This window comes from Hypanus sabinus, chromosome 14 (assembly GCF_030144855.1).
Source record: "Hypanus sabinus isolate sHypSab1 chromosome 14, sHypSab1.hap1, whole genome shotgun sequence".
NCBI classification, from domain to species: Eukaryota; Metazoa; Chordata; class Chondrichthyes; order Myliobatiformes; family Dasyatidae; genus Hypanus; species Hypanus sabinus.
The window spans coordinates 108,645,702-108,663,710 of record NC_082719.1 but is presented as its reverse complement, the minus strand read 5'-3'; the positions used below and the strand labels follow the sequence as shown (position 1 = coordinate 108,663,710).

Genomic DNA, 18,009 nt, shown 5'->3' with positions numbered 1-18,009 from the left:
TTTCTGCTCCCATGTTTTATGGTATTAGAGTCTAAAATGGCTGAAGGGCAGGAAGGTGGCTCAGTGACACATCGGGGGGTGACACAGTGACAAACATTTGGGAATAAAAGGATCATTTTCTGGCTGACTGCCAGTGACTAGTGGTGTTCTGTAGGGGTCAGTGTTGGGACTGCTTCTTTTTATGCCGTATGTCAATGATTTAGATGATGGTGAAGCGGATACAATAAGGTCTTTTAAGAGACTCCTGGATAGGTACATGGAGTTTAAAAAACTAGAGGGCTATGGGTAATCCTAGGTAATTTCTAAAGTAAGTACTGTACATGTTCAGCACAGCACTGTAAGCTAAAGGGTCTGTATTGTGCTGTAGATTTCTATGTTTCTATGAGATGTCTCAGTAACAATTCAGGGAGACGTCTCAGTAACAATTCAGGATGACATCACAGTAACAATTCAGGGAGACGTCACGGTAACAATCCAGGGAGATGTCACGGTAACAATCTAGCGAGACATCATGGTAATAATCCAGTGAGATGTCATGGTAGCAGTTTAGGGAGACACCGTGGTAACAATTCAGGGAGACATAGTGTCAAATTAGGGAGGTGGCTCAGTGAAAAATCAGGGAGAAGTCTCAATGACAAATCAGGGAGTTGGCACAGAGACGAAGCAGGCAGGTGGTACCACGGGAAATCAATGAGAAGGCACAGTGAGAAACAGGGAGGTGCCACAGTGCCAATTCAGTGAGGTGTCAGTGACAAATCACGGACTGGCACAGTGTTGACACAGAGATAAGATAGGGAGTTGGCAGTGACTTTCAACTGCTGCAGTGACAATTCAGCCAACAGTAATATCAATGCTGATTTGAACAATACATTGGAGACACTTAGATCAATCTTCCAGGATTACTGTTCAGGCTTACTGCAATGCCAAAGTTTTCTTACTATCCTCCTGCAGTTCCACCCCTTCCATAGTGTGATCCTCAGTACTGCTCCTCTCACAGTGTGACCCTCCCTCAGTATCACCCCCTCCCACAGTGTGACCCTCCCTCAGTACCAACACCTCCCGCAGTGTGACCTTCCCTCAGTTCTTCCCTCCCACAGTGACACTCCCTCAGTACCACCCCACTCACTGTGTGATCCTCCCTCAGTATCACCCTCCCTCAGTTCTTCGCTCCCACAATGACACTCCCTCAATACCACCCCACCCACAGTGTGACACTCCCTCAGTATCACCCCTCCCACAGTGTGACACTCCCTCAGTATCAACCCTCCCACAGTGTGACACTCCCTCAGTATCACCCCTTCCACAGTGTGACCCTCCCTCAGTACCAACCCCACCCACAGTGTGACCCTCCCTCAGTATCACCCCTCCCACAGTGTGACCCTCCCTCAGTTCTTCCCTCCCACAAATGACACTCCCTCAATACCACCCCACCCACAGTGTGACACTCCCTCAGTATCACCCCTCCCACAGTGTGACTCTCCCTCAGTATCACCCCTCCCACAGACCGTCCCTCAGTACCAACCCCTACCACAGTGTGACTCTCCCTCAGTATCACCCCTCTCACAGTGTGACACTCCCTCAGTATCACCCCTCCCACAGTGTGACCCTCCCTCAGTACCAACCCCTCCCACAGTGTGACTCTCTCTGTATCACCCCTCCCACAGTAACCCTCCCTCAGTATCACCTCTCCCACTGTGACCCTCCCTCAGTATCACCCCTCCCACAGTGTGACCCTCCCTCGGTATCACCCCTCCCACAGTGACCCTCCCTCAGTATGACCCCTCCCACAGTGTGACCCTCCCTCAGTTCTTCCCTCCCACAAATGACACACCCTCAATACCACCCCACCCGCAGTGTGACACTCCCTCAGTATCACCCCTCCCACAGTGTGACACTCCCTCAGTATCACCCCTCCCACAGTGTGACACTCCCTCAGTATCACCCCTCCCACAGTGTGACCCTCCCTCAGTACCAACCCCTCCCACAGTGTGACACTCTCTGTATCACCCCTCCCACAGTGTGACCCTCCCTCAGTACCAACCCCTCCCACAGTGTGACCCTCCCTCAGTATCACCCCTCCCACAGTGACCCTCCCTCAGTATGACCCCTCCCACAGTGTGACCCTCCCTCAGTTCTTCCCTCCCACAAATGACACTCCCTCAATACCACCCCACCCACAGTGTGACACTCCCTCAGTATCACCCCTCCCACAGTGTGACACTCCCTCAGTATCACCCCTCCCACAGTGTGACTCTCCCTCAGTATCACCCCTCCCACAGACCGTCCCTCAGTACCAACCCCTCCCACAGTGTGACTCTCCCTCAGTATCACCCCTCTCACAGTGTGACACTCCCTCAGTATCACCCCTCCCACAGTGTGACCCTCCCTCAGTACCAACCCCTCCCACAGTGTGACTCTCTGTATCACCCCTCCCACAGTGTGACCCTCAGTATCACCCCTCCCACAGTGACCCTCCCTCAGTATCACCCTTCCCACAGTGACCCTACCTCAGTATGACCCCTCCAACAGTGTGACCCTCCCTCAGTTCTTCCCTCCCACAAATGACACTCCCTCAATAAAACCCCACCCACAGTGTGACACTCCCTCAGTATCACCCCTCCCACAGTGTGACTCTCCCTCAGTATCACCCCTCCCACAGACCGTCCCTCAGTACCAACCACTCCCACAGTGTGACTCTCCCTCAGTATCACCCCTCTCACAGTGTGACACTCCCTCAGTATCACCCCTCCCACAGTGTGACCCTCCCTCAGTACCAACCCCTCCCACAGTGTGACTCTCTCTGTATCACCCCTCCCACAGTGTGACCCTCCCTCAGTATCACCTCTCCCACAGTGACCCTCCCTCAGTATCACCCCTCCCACAGTGTGACCCTCCCTCAGTATCACCCTTCCCACAGTGACCCTCCCTCAGTATGACCCCTCCCACAGTGTGACCCTCCCTCAGTTCTTCCCTCCCACAAATGACACTCCCTCAATACCACCCCACCCGCAGTGTGACACTCCCTCAGTATCACCCCTCCCACAGTGTGACACTCCCTCAGTATCACCCCTCCCACAGTGTGACTCTCTCTGTATCACCCCTCCCACAGTGTGACTCTCCCTCAGTATCACCCCTCCCACAGTGACCGTCCCTCAGTACCAACCCCTCCCACAGTGTGACTCTCCCTCAGTATCACCCCTCCCACAGTGACCGTCCCTCAGTACCAACCCCTCCCACAGTGTGACTCTCCCTCAGTATCACCCCTCCCACAGTGTGAACCTCCCTCAGTTCTTCCCTCCCACAATGACACTCTCTCAATACCACCCCTCCCACAGTGTGAACCTCCCTCAGTTCTTCCCTCCCACAATGACACTCCCTCAATACCACCCCACCCACAGTGTGACACTCCCTCAGTATCACCCCTCCCACTGTGTGACCCTCCCTCAGTATGACCCCACCCACAGTGTGACCCTCCCTCAGTATCACCCCTCCCACAGTGTGACTCTCCCTCAGTTCTTCCCTCCCACAATGACACTCCCTCAGTACCACCCCACCCACAGTGTGACCCTCCCTCAGTTCTTCCCTCCCACAATGACACTCCCTCAATACCACCCCACCCACAGTGTGACACTCCCTCAGTATCACCCCTCCCACAGTGACCGTCCCTCAGTACCAACCCCTCCCACAGTGTGACTCTCTCTCAGTATCACCCCTCCCACAGTGTGACACTCCCTCAGTATCACCCCTCCCACAGTGTGACCCTCCCTCAGTATCACCCCTCCCACAGTGACCCTCAGTATGACCCCTCCCACAGTGTGACCCTCCCTCAGTTCTTCCCTCCCACAAATGACACTCCTTCAATACCACCCCACCCGCAGTGTGACACTCCCTCAGTATCACCCCTCCCACAGTGTGACTCTCTCTGTATCACTCCTCCCACAGTGTGACACTCCCTCAGTATCACCCCTCCCACAGTGACCGTCCCTCAGTACCAACCCCTCCCACAGTGTGACTCTCCCTCAGTATCACCCCTCCCACAGTGTGAACCTCCCTCAGTTCTTCCCTCCCACAATGACACTCCCTCAATACCACCCCTCCCACAGTGTGAACCTCCCTCAGTTCTTCCCTCCCACAATGACACTCCCTCAATACCACCCCACCCACAGTGTGACACTCCCTCAGTATCACCCCTCCCACTGTGTGACCCTCCCTCAGTATGACCCCACCCACAGTGTGACCCTCCCTCAGTATCTCCCCTCCCACAGTCCCTCCCTCGGTACCACCCCTCCCACAGTGTGACTCTCCCTCAGTTCTTCCCTCCCACAATGACACTCCCTCAGTACCACCCCACCCACAGTGTGACCCTCCCTCAGTTCTTCCCTCCCACAATGTCACTCCCTCAATACCACCCCACCCACAGTGTGACACTCCCTCAGTATCACCCCTCCCACAGTGACCGTCCCTCAGTACCAACCCCTCCCACAGTGTGACTCTCTCTCAGTATCACCCCTCCCACAGTGTGACACTCCCTCAGTATTACCCCTTCCACAGTGTGACACTCCCTCAGTATCACCCCTCCCACTGTGTGACCCTCCCTCAGTATGACCCCACCCACAGTGTGACCCTCCCTCAGTATCTCCCCTCCCACAGTCCCTCCCTCGGTACCACCCCTCCCACAGTGTGACTCTCCCTCAGTTCTTCCCTCCCACAATGACACTCCCTCAGTACCACCCCACCCACAGTGTGACCCTCCCTCAGTTCTTCCCTCCCACAATGTCACTCCCTCAATACCACCCCACCCACAGTGTGACACTCCCTCAGTATCACCCCTCCCACAGTGACCGTCCCTCAGTACCAACCCCTCCCACAGTGTGACTCTCTCTCAGTATCACCCCTCCCACAGTGTGACACTCCCTCAGTATTACCCCTTCCACAGTGTGACACTCCCTCAGTATCACCCCTCCCACAGTGACCCTCCCTCAGTACCAACCCCTCCCAGTGTGACTCTCCCTCAGTATCACCCTCCCACAGTGTGACTCTCCCTCAGTATCACACCTCCCACTGCGTGACCCTCCCTCAGTACTGCCGCTCCCACGGTGTGATCCTCTTTCAGTACCACCCCTCCCATAGTGTGACCCTCCCTCAGTATTACCCCTCTCACAGTGTGACTCTCCCTCAGTACCACCCCTCCCACAGAGCGACCCTTTCTCGGTACCACCCCTCCCACAGTGTGACCCTCCCTCAGTATCGCCACTCGCATGGCACTCTCTTGCTCTCGTGAGCACGCCGCCCACGCTGTGTCACTCTAACACTATATTTGTGTTTTTGCTTCAGTCTTTGCAACTGGAAATCAAAGAGCAATTTTAACAAAGTTCAGGGATGCAGCTGTATTGATTATTTTGCTTTCACCAAATATATTTGCTGATGATTCTACAGAAGCCTGGCATGTAATTGCAAATGGTGAAATTTGCTGAATGAAGAAGTGGAGTTTACTGTGCTGGGGAGCTGGCCTTTTTTTTATTGCAATAATTCAGTGCTGAAATATATTTTATGCACGATTAGAATAGAACCAATATGAACTTCATTTACCATGAGAAGTCGCACAAAGAGAGTGCTGTGTTAATGAGGAATCCTCATGATCTCGGTACAGCACAAATTCTTTGCAGCATTACTTCTTTGTCCTAGTGTTGATGTACTGAAGAAAGCCTCACCGTTGTTTTGCATAGAAGCAGCCAGAGCAACGAGATGGTTTTGACCATTAGTCTGTGTATTGTTTGAATGTAAATCAAAGGAATGGATGGTGTCCAATGTATTGGGTTGTCATCTTCTGTGTTCTATATAAAATTGTAAGACACAAAAGCAGAATTAGGCCATTTGGCCTATTGAGTCTGCTCTGCCATTTCGTCATGGCTGATCCATGTCCCTCTCAGCCGCAGTCTTCTGCCTTCTCCCTATATCCCTTCCTGACCTGACTAATCATGAAACTATCAACCTTTGCCTTAAATATTGTCAATGGCTTGGCTTCTGCAATAGCTTGTGGCAACATACTCCACCACTCCCGGCTAAATGAATTCCTTCTCATCTCTGTTCTAAATGGATGTCCCCTTTATTTTGAGACTGTGCCCTCTGGTCTTGGACTCCTTCATCATTGTAAGTTTACTCTCCACCTCCACTCAGTTGAGGCCTTTCAACATTCTATAGGTTTCAATGAGCTCCCACCTTATTCTTCTGAATTTTACAGGCCCAGCGCTCCTCATATGGTATGCCTTTCAATTCCAGAATCATTTTATGGAATCCCCTTTGAACTCTCTCCAATGTCAGCACATTCCTTCTTAGATAATGGGCCCAAAACTGCTCACAATACTCCAAGTGAGGTCTCACCAGTGCTTTATAAAGTTTCAACAGTTATTCCTTGCTTTTATATTCTAGTCCTCTTGAAATGAAAGCTAACATTGTATTTGCCTTCCTCACAACCAACTCAACCTGCAAGTTAACCTTTAGAGAATCCTGGACAAGGACTCCCAAGTCCCTTTTGCATCTCAGATTTTTGAATTTCTCTCCATTTGGAAAATAGTCTACCTTTTTATTTCTTCTACTAAAGTGCATCACCATACACTTCCCAACACTCTATTCCATCTGCCACTTCTTTGCCCAATCTCCTAATCTGTCTAAGTCCTTCTGTAGCCTGTCTGCTTCCTCAACACTGCCTGTCCCTCCACCTATCTTCATATTGTCCACAAACCTGGCCAGAAAGCCATCAATACCTTCATCCGAATCATTGACATATAACGTAAAAGGAATCGGTCCCCATACCGACCTCTATGGAGTACCACTACCAGCAGCCAGCAGTTCCCATTCTTTGCCTCCTTCCAGTTAGCCAGTATCCATGCTAGTATCTTCCTTGTTACACCAAGGGCTCTTAACATGTAAAGCAGCTTCATGTGTGGCACCTTATCAAAGGCTTTCAGAGAATCCAAGTACACAATATCCACCAATTCTTCTTTTTCTATTCTGCTTGTTATTTCCTCAAAGAATTGCAGTAGATTTTCAGGTAAGATCTTCCCTTGAGGAAACCATGCTGACTACAGCCTATTTTATCTAGTGCCTCCAAGTATCCTGAGACCTCATCCTTAATAATCGACTCCAACATCTTCCCAACCACTGAGGTCAGACTAACTGGCCCAAGTGTTTGAGCTGCTCTGTGAAATAGCATTATGGGAGAGATCAGAAAAGGAGACTGTGTTTTGATCAACTACCTCATCATTGCCTCTGGGAGTTTATCCCCCTCCATCAGCTTAATTAACTATATGCAATATGACTCTTCAAACTTATGCGCTATTTGAAGTGGTAGGTTGTATCATTGCAGAGAGTGTAACTGAGGCAGACCAGTTTAATGGACAAATTGAAAATGATGAGCACACTGGAAATGAGAGGATACAATCACATTCCGGACATGCCTTGCAGACAAAAACATTGCAGATGTCAGGAGGTGGGTCACTCACAGCAAGACATACAACTTGTATGGCTGCTCCAGTGAACTTTATGCACAGAGAGGTAAAGCAGACATGCGGATTATAGTACAGCACAGAAATGGGCCCTTCGGCCCATCTAGTCCATGCCAAAACCATTTAAGTTGCCTACTCCCATTGACCTGCACTGGGTCCATACCCCTCCGTATCCATGTAGTTATCCAAACTACTCTAAAATGTCAAAATCAGCTCACATGCACCACATGCTGGAAGCTCATTCCACACTCTCACCGCCCTCTTTGTGAAGAAGTTTCCCCTAATACTCAACTTAAACTTTTCACCTTTCTCACTTAACCCATGACTGTAGTCCCACCCAACCTCAGTGGAAAAGGCCTCCTTACATTAACCCTATGTATACCCCTCAAAATGTTGTATCCCTTTATCAAATCTCCACTCAAGTCTTCTGTGTTCTAAAGAGTACGAGACTAACCTATTCAATCCTTCCTGGTAACTCAGGTCCTTCAAACCCAACCACATCCTTGTAAATCTTTTCTGTACTCTTTCAACCTTGTTTACATCTTTCCTGTAGGTAGGTGACTAAAACTGCACACAGTACTCCAAATTGTGCCTCACCAATATCTTATACAACTTCGCCATAACATCCCATCTCCTGTACTCAACATATTGATTTATGAAGGCCAAAGTGCCAAACGCTTTCTTTATGATCCTATCTACCAGTGACACCACTTTCAAAGAACTTTGGACCTGTATTCCCAGATTCCTTTGTTCTACCACACTCCTCCGTGCCCTGCTGTTCACTACCTACCCTGGTTGGTCCTATCAAAGTGCAGAGCCTCGTACTTGTTTGCATGAAATTCCATCTACCATTTTCAGCTCATTTTTCCAGCTGATGCAGATCCCTCTGCAAGCCATGATAGTCTTCCCCACTGTTCACTGCACCCCCAATCCTGGTGTCATCCACAAACTTGTTGATCCAGTTAACTACGTTATTGTCCAAATAAAAGATTTCAAAGGTACATTTAATGTCAGAGAAATGTATACAATATCCATCCTGAAATGCTTTTTCTTCCCAACCATGCGCGAAAACAGAGGAGTGCCTCAAAGAATGAATGACAGTTAATGTTAGAGCCCCAAAGCCCCCCTCCCAGCTTCTCCCTCCCACGCATTAGCTACAGAAAAGCCTCCTCCACCACCAGCAAAAAATGGCATCGGCATACTCCACCGAGCACACAAACGTGCAGCAAAGCATCAATCAAGATACAGACTTGCAGTACCCCAAAGACTACTCGTTCACACGGTAATTTGACTCTCTCTCTCCCCAATAAGGGTAAAAGAGGTGTCCTTGTTTTAAATAACAGGAAAAATTGAAAACTAAACCTATCTTGCCTCGCCCGTTTCCGCCTAAGCCCGTTGAGCCAAAGCCCTTAAGCCTTCACTCTGCTCCCGGCTCATTCTGCTGCCCACAGTATAAGGCTGTGTTCCTTTTAAGTCTTCCGTGTTTCACTGCCCGATGCCACAGGCCTGCGCAGTCCTGCCTCTCTTAACCCCGAAGAGAAGAAAAAATCAAAATGGCTCCCACAGCACTCCCGTTCTGATTCTCAGACTTCCTTCACCAAATTAAACCTGAATCAGGATTTCTGTCCTTTGAAATCTTCCACGCTTCACTGCCCAACATAACACACCACCTCTCTTAACCCGATGAGAAGAAAAAATAAAAATGGGTCCCATGCGAGACTGTGTCAAATTCCATAGTGCACAATATGGGTAAAGGATCTTATCCCTTGAAATGAGCTGTATAGTGGTCGTCCACAGTTGGGGAGACATAGCAAAGTTCACGTCCATTAAAGCTGTTATGTGAATTGGGAAATCTGATCAACCAGTTGTAATCATTCCAGTGGCTCCATTGTCTGAAGAAAGTTATATTTTAATAACCTGCAGATGAGGAAAAGGAGCAACTTAACTGAGTGTTTTCAGCATAGCTTGAAAACCATTGGATTTGTTATACTGTAATGGATTTGGGATATTACCCATTGTTTGAAACGTATTAGGAACAATGTTCATTGATTAAACACATACTGGAGTTTAACTCATTGATGAATCAGAATCAGTGTTCATATAACTGGCATATGTTGTGAAATTTGTTGTTTTGTGGCAGGAATACATAATAAAAAATACGATAAATTTTGGAAGAAGCTTATATGTACACACCTACAGACACACACACACACACACACACACACACACACACACACACACACACACATACCACACACACACACACACACACACACACACACACACACACACACACACACACACACATACACATACACATACACATACACATACACATACACATACACATACACATACACATACACACACACACACACACTCAACAATCAGTGTACTGTTTTGGATACTGTTGTGTAGGATGACCTCGCAGGGGAATGCCATGGACACTGACCTTGGGTCCATGGAGCAAAAGGGAAAGAGGGAGAAGAGGGGAGCAGAAGTGATAGGAGACTTAATAGTCTGGGGAGTAGACAGGGGATTCTGTGGACATAAACAAGATACCTGGATGGTATGTTGCCATGATCTGGGATGTCTCAGATCATGTGTCAGCAGCAGCAAAGTTTCATCAATTAAAAAAAATATAAGAGAGATGAAAGTGGATATAGATTGCTACAAAATGAGGCTGGAGAAATAATAACAGGGACAAGGAGATGACAGATGAACTAAATGAGTGTTTTGCATCAGGCTTAAACGGAGAAACATAGAAATCTACAGCACTTTAGAGGCCTTTCAGCCCACAATGTTGTGCCAACTATGTAACCTACTCTAGAAACTGCCAAGAATTACCCGACCTCAGAGCCCTCTATTTTTCGAATCTCAATTTAAGAGTGTCTTTAAGGGCACAATTGTATCTGCCCCTACCAGTGTCAGTGGCGGTGAGGTCCACCCACCCATCAATCTCTATGTGAAAAACTTGTTCTGACATCCCCTTCTACCTACTTTCAAACGCCTTAAAACTATGACCCCTCATGTTAGCCACTTCAGCCCTGGAAAAAAGCCTCTGGCTCTCCACGCGGATCAATGGCTGTCATCATCTTCTACACCTCTATCAGGCCACCTGTCATCCTCCATTACTTCAAGGAGAAAAGGTCGAGTTCACTCAACCTATTCTCATAAGGCATGCTCCCCAATCCAGGCAACATACTTGTAAATCTCCTCTGCACGATTTCTATAGTTTCCACATCATTCCTGTAGTGAGGTAACCAGAACTGAGCACAGTACTCCAAGTAGGCACGTAAAAACAAGCTGGAGGGACTCAGCAGGTCGGGCAGCATCTGTTGAAATGAGCAGTCAACGTTTCGGACCAAGTCTGATGTTGATTTCACCACAGCATCTGCAGTGTACTTTGTGTCAGTCCTGACGAAGGGTCTTGGCCCGAAAAATTGACTGCTCATTTCAACGGTTGCTGCCCGACCTGCTGAGTTCCTCCAGCTTGTTTGTATGTGTTGATTTGACCACAGCATCTGCAGTGTACTTTGTGCGTACTCCAAGTGGGGTCTGACTAGGGTCCTATATAGCTGTAACATTACCTCTGGGCTCCTAAATTTAATTCCACGATTGATGAAGGCCAATACACCGTATGCCTTCTTAACCACAGAGTCAACCTGCGCAGCTACTTTGAGTGTCCTACGGACTCAGACCCCAAGATCCCTCTGATCCTCCACGCTGCCAAGAGTCTTACCATTAATACTATAATCTGCTATCATATTTGACCTACTAAAATGAGCCATTTCACACTTCTCGGGGTTGAACTCCATCTGCCACTTCTCAGCCCAATTTTGCATCCTATCAATGTCCCACTGTAAACTCTGACAGCCCTCCACACTATCCACAACACCTCCAACCTTTATGTCATCAGCAAACTTACTAACCCATCCCTCCATTTCCTCATCCAGGTCATTTATAAAAGTCACAAAGAGTAAGGGTCCCAGAGCAGATCCTTGAGGCACACCACTGGTCACCGACCTCCATGCAGAATATGACCCGTCTACAACCACTCTGTGGGCAAGCCAGTTCTGGATCCACAAAGCAATGTCCCCTTGGATCCCATGCCTCCTTACTTTCTCAATAAGCCTTGCATGGGATACCTTATTAAATGCCTTTCTGAAGTCCATATACACTACATGTACTGCTCTTCCTTCATCAATGTGTTTAGTCACATTCTTAAAAAATTCAATCAGGCTCGTAAGGCACGACCTGCCTTTGACAAAGTCATGCTGACTATTCCTAATCATATTTTATCTCTCCAAATGTTCATAAATCCTGCCTCGCAGGATCTTCTCCATCAACTTACCAACCACTGAGGTAAGACTCACTGGTCTATAATTTCCTGGGCTATCTCTACTCCCGTTCTTAAATAAAGGAACAACATCCGCAACCCTCCAATCCTCCAAAACCTCTCCCGTTCCCATTGATGATGCAAAGATCATCGCCAGAGGCTCAACAGTCTCCTCCCTCACCTTCCACAGTAGCCTGGGGTACATCTCATCCAGTCCCGGTGACTTATACAACTTGATGCTTTCCAAATGCCCCAGCACATCCTCTTGCTTAATATTACATGCTCAGGCTTTTCAGTCTGCTGCAAGTCATCACTACAATCACCAAGATCCTTTTCCATTGTGAATACTAAAGTAAAGTGTTCATTAAGTACCTCTGCTATTTCCTCCAGTTCCATACACACTTTCCCACTGTCACCTTTGATAGGTCCTATTCTCTCATGTCTTATCCTCTTGCTCTTCACATCCTTGTAGAATATCTTGGGGTTTTCCTTAATCCTGCTCGCCAAGGCCTTCTCATGGCCCTTTCTGGCTCTACTAATTTCTTTCTTAAGATCCTTCATATTAACTTTATAATCTTCTAGATCTCTAACATTACCTAACTCTCTGAACCTTTTGAAAGCTTTTCTTTTCTTCTTGACTAGATTTATTACAGCCTTTGTACACCACAGTTCCTGTACCCTACCATAACTTCCAGGATCTGTTTCCCGATCTGCTCCTCGATATCCCTGTTACTATTGGGCGACCTATAAAAAACACCCAGTAGTGTTATTGACCTCTTCCTGTTCTTAACCTTCACCACAGAGACTCCGTGGACAATCCCTCTATGACTTCCACCTTTTTTGCAGCTGCGACACTATCTCTGATCAACAGTGCCACGCCCCTACCTCTTTCGTCTCCCTCCCTGTCCTTTCTGAAACATCTAAAACCCGGCACTTTAAGTAACCATTCCTGTCCCTGAACCAGCCAAGTCTCCGTAATGGCCACCACATCATAGTTCCAGGTACTGATCCGTGCTCTAAGCTCATCTGCTTTGGTAACTACACTCCTTGCGTTAAAATAGACTCATCTCAAACCTTTGGTCTGAGCGCATCACTTCTCTATCACCTGCCAGTACTCCCTGTCGCACTGTCTACAAGCTTTCTCTGTTTGTGAGCCAACTTCCTCTTCCCCAGTCTCTTCAGTTCAGTTCCCACCCCCAACAATTCTAGTTTAAACTCTCCCCGGTAGCCTTAGCAAACCTCCCCACCAGGATATTGGTCCCCCGGGATTCAAGTGCAACCCATGCTTTTTGTACAGGTCACACCTGCCCCAAAAGAGGTTCTGTTGATCCAGAATTCTGAATCTCTGACCCCTGCTCCAATCCCTCAGCCACACATTTATCCTCCACCTCATTCTATTCCTATTCTCTTTGTAGTGTGGCACAGGCAGTAATCCCGAGATTACTATCTTTGGGGTCCTGCTTCTCAACTTCCTTCCTAACTCCCTGTAGTCTGTTTTCAGGACCCTTTTCCTACCTATGTCATTGGTATCAATGTGTACCATGATCTCTGGCCGTTCTCCCTCCCACTGCAGGATATTTTGGACGCTATCTGAAACATCCCGGACCCTGGCACCTGGGAGGCAAACTATCATCCGAGTTTCCTTCCTGTGTCCACAAAATCGCCTGTCTGACCCCCTAACTATAGAGTCCCCTATCCCTACTGCTTTCCTCTTCCTTTACCTACCCTTCTGAGCCACAGGGCCGGTCTCTGTGCCAGAGCCACAACCACTGTTGCTTTCCCCAGGTAGGCCATCCTCCCCCCCCCCCACTCACACAGGAGTACTTATTGTCAAGGGGTACAGCCACAGGGGTACTCTTTCCCTTCCCCCTCCTGACTGTGACCCACTTGTCTGTCTCCCGTGGTGCTGGTGTGACCACCTGCCTATAACTCCTGTCTGTCACCTCCTCGCTCTCCTTGACCAGGCAAAGGTCATCGAACTGCATCTCCAGTTCCCTAACTTGGTCTCTTAGGAGCTGCAGCTTGATGCACCTGGTGCAGATATGGCCATCCGGGAGGCTGGGAGACACCAGGACCCTCCACTTCTGACACCGAAAAAGAGAAAACTGGCCTCACACACATACTTCCTCCTTTCTGCAAATAACACAGATAAACCTACCTCACCTCTCTCTCCACTGCCCACTGGATATGGCTGTCTTCTTTTTAAACCTTTCACACTCTACTGGCTGACGTCACGCGCCTGCGCAGTCTTGCCTCTCTTTTACCCTGTCTAGTAAAAATTGCCTTCGCTTCTGAAATCAGCCATTCACTCGTAGCCTTCTTGCTCCAAATCTGGGTTGAACTCCATTTACCACTTTACACCTCAGTTCTGCACCCTATTGATGTCCCACTGTAACCTCTGACAGCCTGCCAGACTATCCACAACACCCCCATCTTTTGTGTCACCAGCAAGATTTACTAGCCCACCTTTCTACTTCCTCATCCAGGTCATTTATAGAAATTACAAAGAGGAGGGGTCCCAGAACAGAACCCTGCGGAACACCACTGGTCACTGACCTCCATGTAGAATGCAATCCATCTATAACCACCCTTTACCTTCTGTGGACAAGCCAATTCTAGATCCACAAAACAAGTTCTTGGGTCCATGCCTCATTATTTTCTGAATGAGCCTTGTATGGGGAACCTTATCAAATGCTTACTGAAATCCATATACACTACATCCACTGCTCTACCTTCATCAATGTGTTTTGTTACATCCTCAAATAATTCAAGGCTCATAAGGCACAGCCTGCCTTTGACAAAGTCATGCTGACTATCCCTAATCAGATCATGTCTCTCTAATTGCTCATAGATCCTGTCTTTCAAGATCTTCAACAACTTGCCCACCACTGACGTAAGACTCGCTGTCTATAATTTCCTGGGTTACTTCCCACAGTTGCCTGGAGTAAATCCTGTCCAGTCCCGGAGACTTATCTAACTCGATGCTTTCCAAAAGCTCCAGCACATCCTCTTCCTTAACAGCTACATGCTCAAGCTTTTCAGTCCACTATAAGTCATCCCTACAATCGCCAAGATCCTTTTACGTAGTGAATACTGAAGCGAAGTATTCATTAAGTACCCCTGCCATCACCTCCGGTCACATACACACTTTACCACTGTCACACTTGATTGGTCCTATTCTCACGTCTTATCCTCTTGCTCTTCACATACTTGTAGAATGCCTTGAGGTTTTCCTTAATCCTGCATGCCAAGGCCTGCTCATGTCCCTTTCTGGCTCTCCTAATTTCCTTTTTGAACTCTTTCCTGGAACCCTTGTACTTTTCTAGAGCTCTAACAGCAACTAGTTTCTTGAACCTTTTGTAAACTTTTCTTCTTAACTAGATTTTCTACATATTTTATACACTATGGTTCTTTAACTCTACCATCCTTTCCCTGCCTCAATGGAACATACCTATGCAGAACTCCATGCAAATGTTCCCTGAGCATTTACCACATTACTACCGTGCATTACCCTGAGAACATGTGCTCCCAATTTATGTTCTCCATTTCCTGCCTAATAGCATCATATTTCCTCCTACCCCAATTAAATGTTTTCCCAAATTGTCTGCTCCTATCCCTCTCCAGCGCTATGGTGAAGGAGAATAGTGTTGTGGTCACTACCTCCAAAACGTTCTCTCACTGAGAGATCTGACACCTGACCAGGTTCATTTCCCAATACCAGATCAAGTACAGCCTCTACTCTAGTTGGCTTATTGCACCAGGAAACCTTCCTGAACACCCCTAACAAACTCACCCATCGAAACCCCTTATTCTAAGGAGATACCAGTCAACATTAAGTATTATCAGTCAATAATAAGTATACCATTTTGGATACTGTTGGTAGGGTTGACCTACAAGGGTCAAGTTGCAGTGGTTGCATCTCTGGCACCGACACTGGACCCTCAGAAGGGAAGGAGGGAAAAGAGGAGAGCAGTAGTGATAGGGGTTTCGATAGTTAGGGGGACAGATAGGAGGTTCTGTGAAAGAGATTGAGAATCCCAGATGGTCTGTTGCTTCCCTGGTGCCAGGTTCCGCGATATCTTGGATCGAGTTCTCAGTATTCTCAAGAGGGAGGGTGAGCAGCCAGATGTCGTAGTCCATGTAGGGACCAATGACATGTTTAGGAAGAGTGAGGAGGTCCTGAAAGGTGAGTTTAGGGAGCTAGGTGCCAAGTTAAAGGACAGGACCTCCAGGATAACAATCTCAGGATTGCTACCAGTGCTACATGTGGGTGGGTTTAGAAATAGTAAGATAGCGCAGATCAACACTTGGCCGAAGACATGGTGCAGGAGGGAGGGCTTCAGATTTATAGATAATTGGGCAGTTTTCCAGGGAGGGTGGGACCTGTTCCGGTGGGACGGTTTACATCTGAACTGGAGGGGGACAAATATTCTTGCAGGTAGGTGTGCTAGAGAGGCTCCAGTGGATTTAAACTAGATACAAGGCGGAAGGGGAACCGGAGTGTAGCAACAGATAAATGGGAGAAGGAAGAAAAAGAAGATAGTAAAGTTGTTTGCACCGTTTGAGATAAACAGAGAGGAAGAGGTGGAGAATGTCTTAAGTGCATTTATTTTAATGCTAGGAGCATTGTAAGAAAGGTGGATGAGCTTAGAGCATGGATTAATACCTGGAAATATGATGTTGTAGCTATTAGTGAAACATGGTTGCAGGAGGGTGTGATTGGCAACTAAATATTTCTGGATTTCGTTGCTTCAGGTGTGATAGAATCGGAGGAACAAGAGGCAGTGTTGCATTGCTTGTCAGAGAAAATATCACAGCAGTGCTCTTGCAGGATAGATTAGAGGGCTCATCTAGGGAGTCTATTTGTGTGCAATTGAGGAATGGGAAGGGTGTAGTAACATCTATAGGGGTGTATTGTAGACCACCTAATGAGGAGCGAGATTTGGAGGAGCAAATTTGCAAGGAGATAGCAGATACTTGTAGTAAGCACAGGGTTGTGTTTGTGGGAGATTTTAATTTTCCACACATAGACTGGGAAGCCCATACTGTAAAAAGGATTGATGGTTTGGAGTTTGTAAAATGTGTGAGGGACAGTTTTTGGCAGCAATACATAGAGGTACCAACTAGAGAAAGGGCAGTGTTGGATCTTCTGTTAGGGAATAAGATAGGTCAGGTGACGGAGGTACGTGTTGGGGAGCACATTGGGTCCAGCGATCACAATGCCATTAGTTTCAATATAATTATGGAGAAGGATAGGACTGGACCCAGGGTTGAGATTTTTGATTGGAGAAAGGCTAACTTTGAGGAGATGCGAAAGAATTTGGAAGGAGTAGATTGGGACAATTTATTTTATGGGAAGGGTGTCATAGAGAAATGGAGGTCATTTAAAGGAGAAATTTTGAGGGCACAGAATCTTTATGTTCCTGTTAGGGTGAAAGGAAAGGTTAAAAGTTTGAGAGAGCCATGGTTTTCAAGGGATATTGGAAACTTGGTTAGGAAAAAGAGAGATCTACAATAAATATAGGCAGCATGGAGTAAGTGAGGTGCTCGAGAAATATAAAGAATGTAAAAAGAATCTTAAGAAATAAATTAGAAAAGCTAAAAGAAGATACGAGGTTGCTTTGGCAAGTAAGGTGAAAATAAATCCAAAGGGTTTCTACAGTTATATTAATAGCAAAAGGATAGTGAAGGATAAAATTGGTCCCTTACAGAATCAGAGTGGACAGCTATGTGTGGAGACAAAAGAGATGGGGGAGATTTTGAACAATTTCTTTTCTTTGGTATTCACTAAGGAGAAGGATATTGAATTGTGTAAGGTAAGGGAAACAACTAGGGAAGTTATGGAAACTATGATGATTAAAGAGGAGGAAGTACTGGCGCTTTGAGGGTAGAGAATCTTTATTTTCCTGTTAGGTTGAAAGGAAAGGTTAAAAGTTTGAGAGAGCCATGGTTTTCAAAGGATATTGGAAACTTGGTTTGGAAAAAGAGAGATCTACAATAAATATAGGCAACATGGAATAAATGAGGTGCTCGAGGAATATAAAGAATATAAGAAGAATCTTAAGAATGTAATTAGAAAAGCTAAAAGAGCAGCAGAATAAAAGGTGTAAAGGTTGTAAGGTAGAAGGGCTAAAGTGTGTGTACTTCAATGCAAGAAGCATCAGG

General features: G+C 47.2%; 1 protein-coding gene across 3 annotated transcripts in view; it reads left to right on the top strand.

The window, feature by feature from the left end:
• The window catches only part of LOC132405061 (diacylglycerol kinase theta-like), a 345,666-nt gene that overhangs the window by 235,977 nt on the left and 91,680 nt on the right, over positions 1–18,009 (top strand). The gene's annotated exons all lie outside the window — the stretch shown is intronic.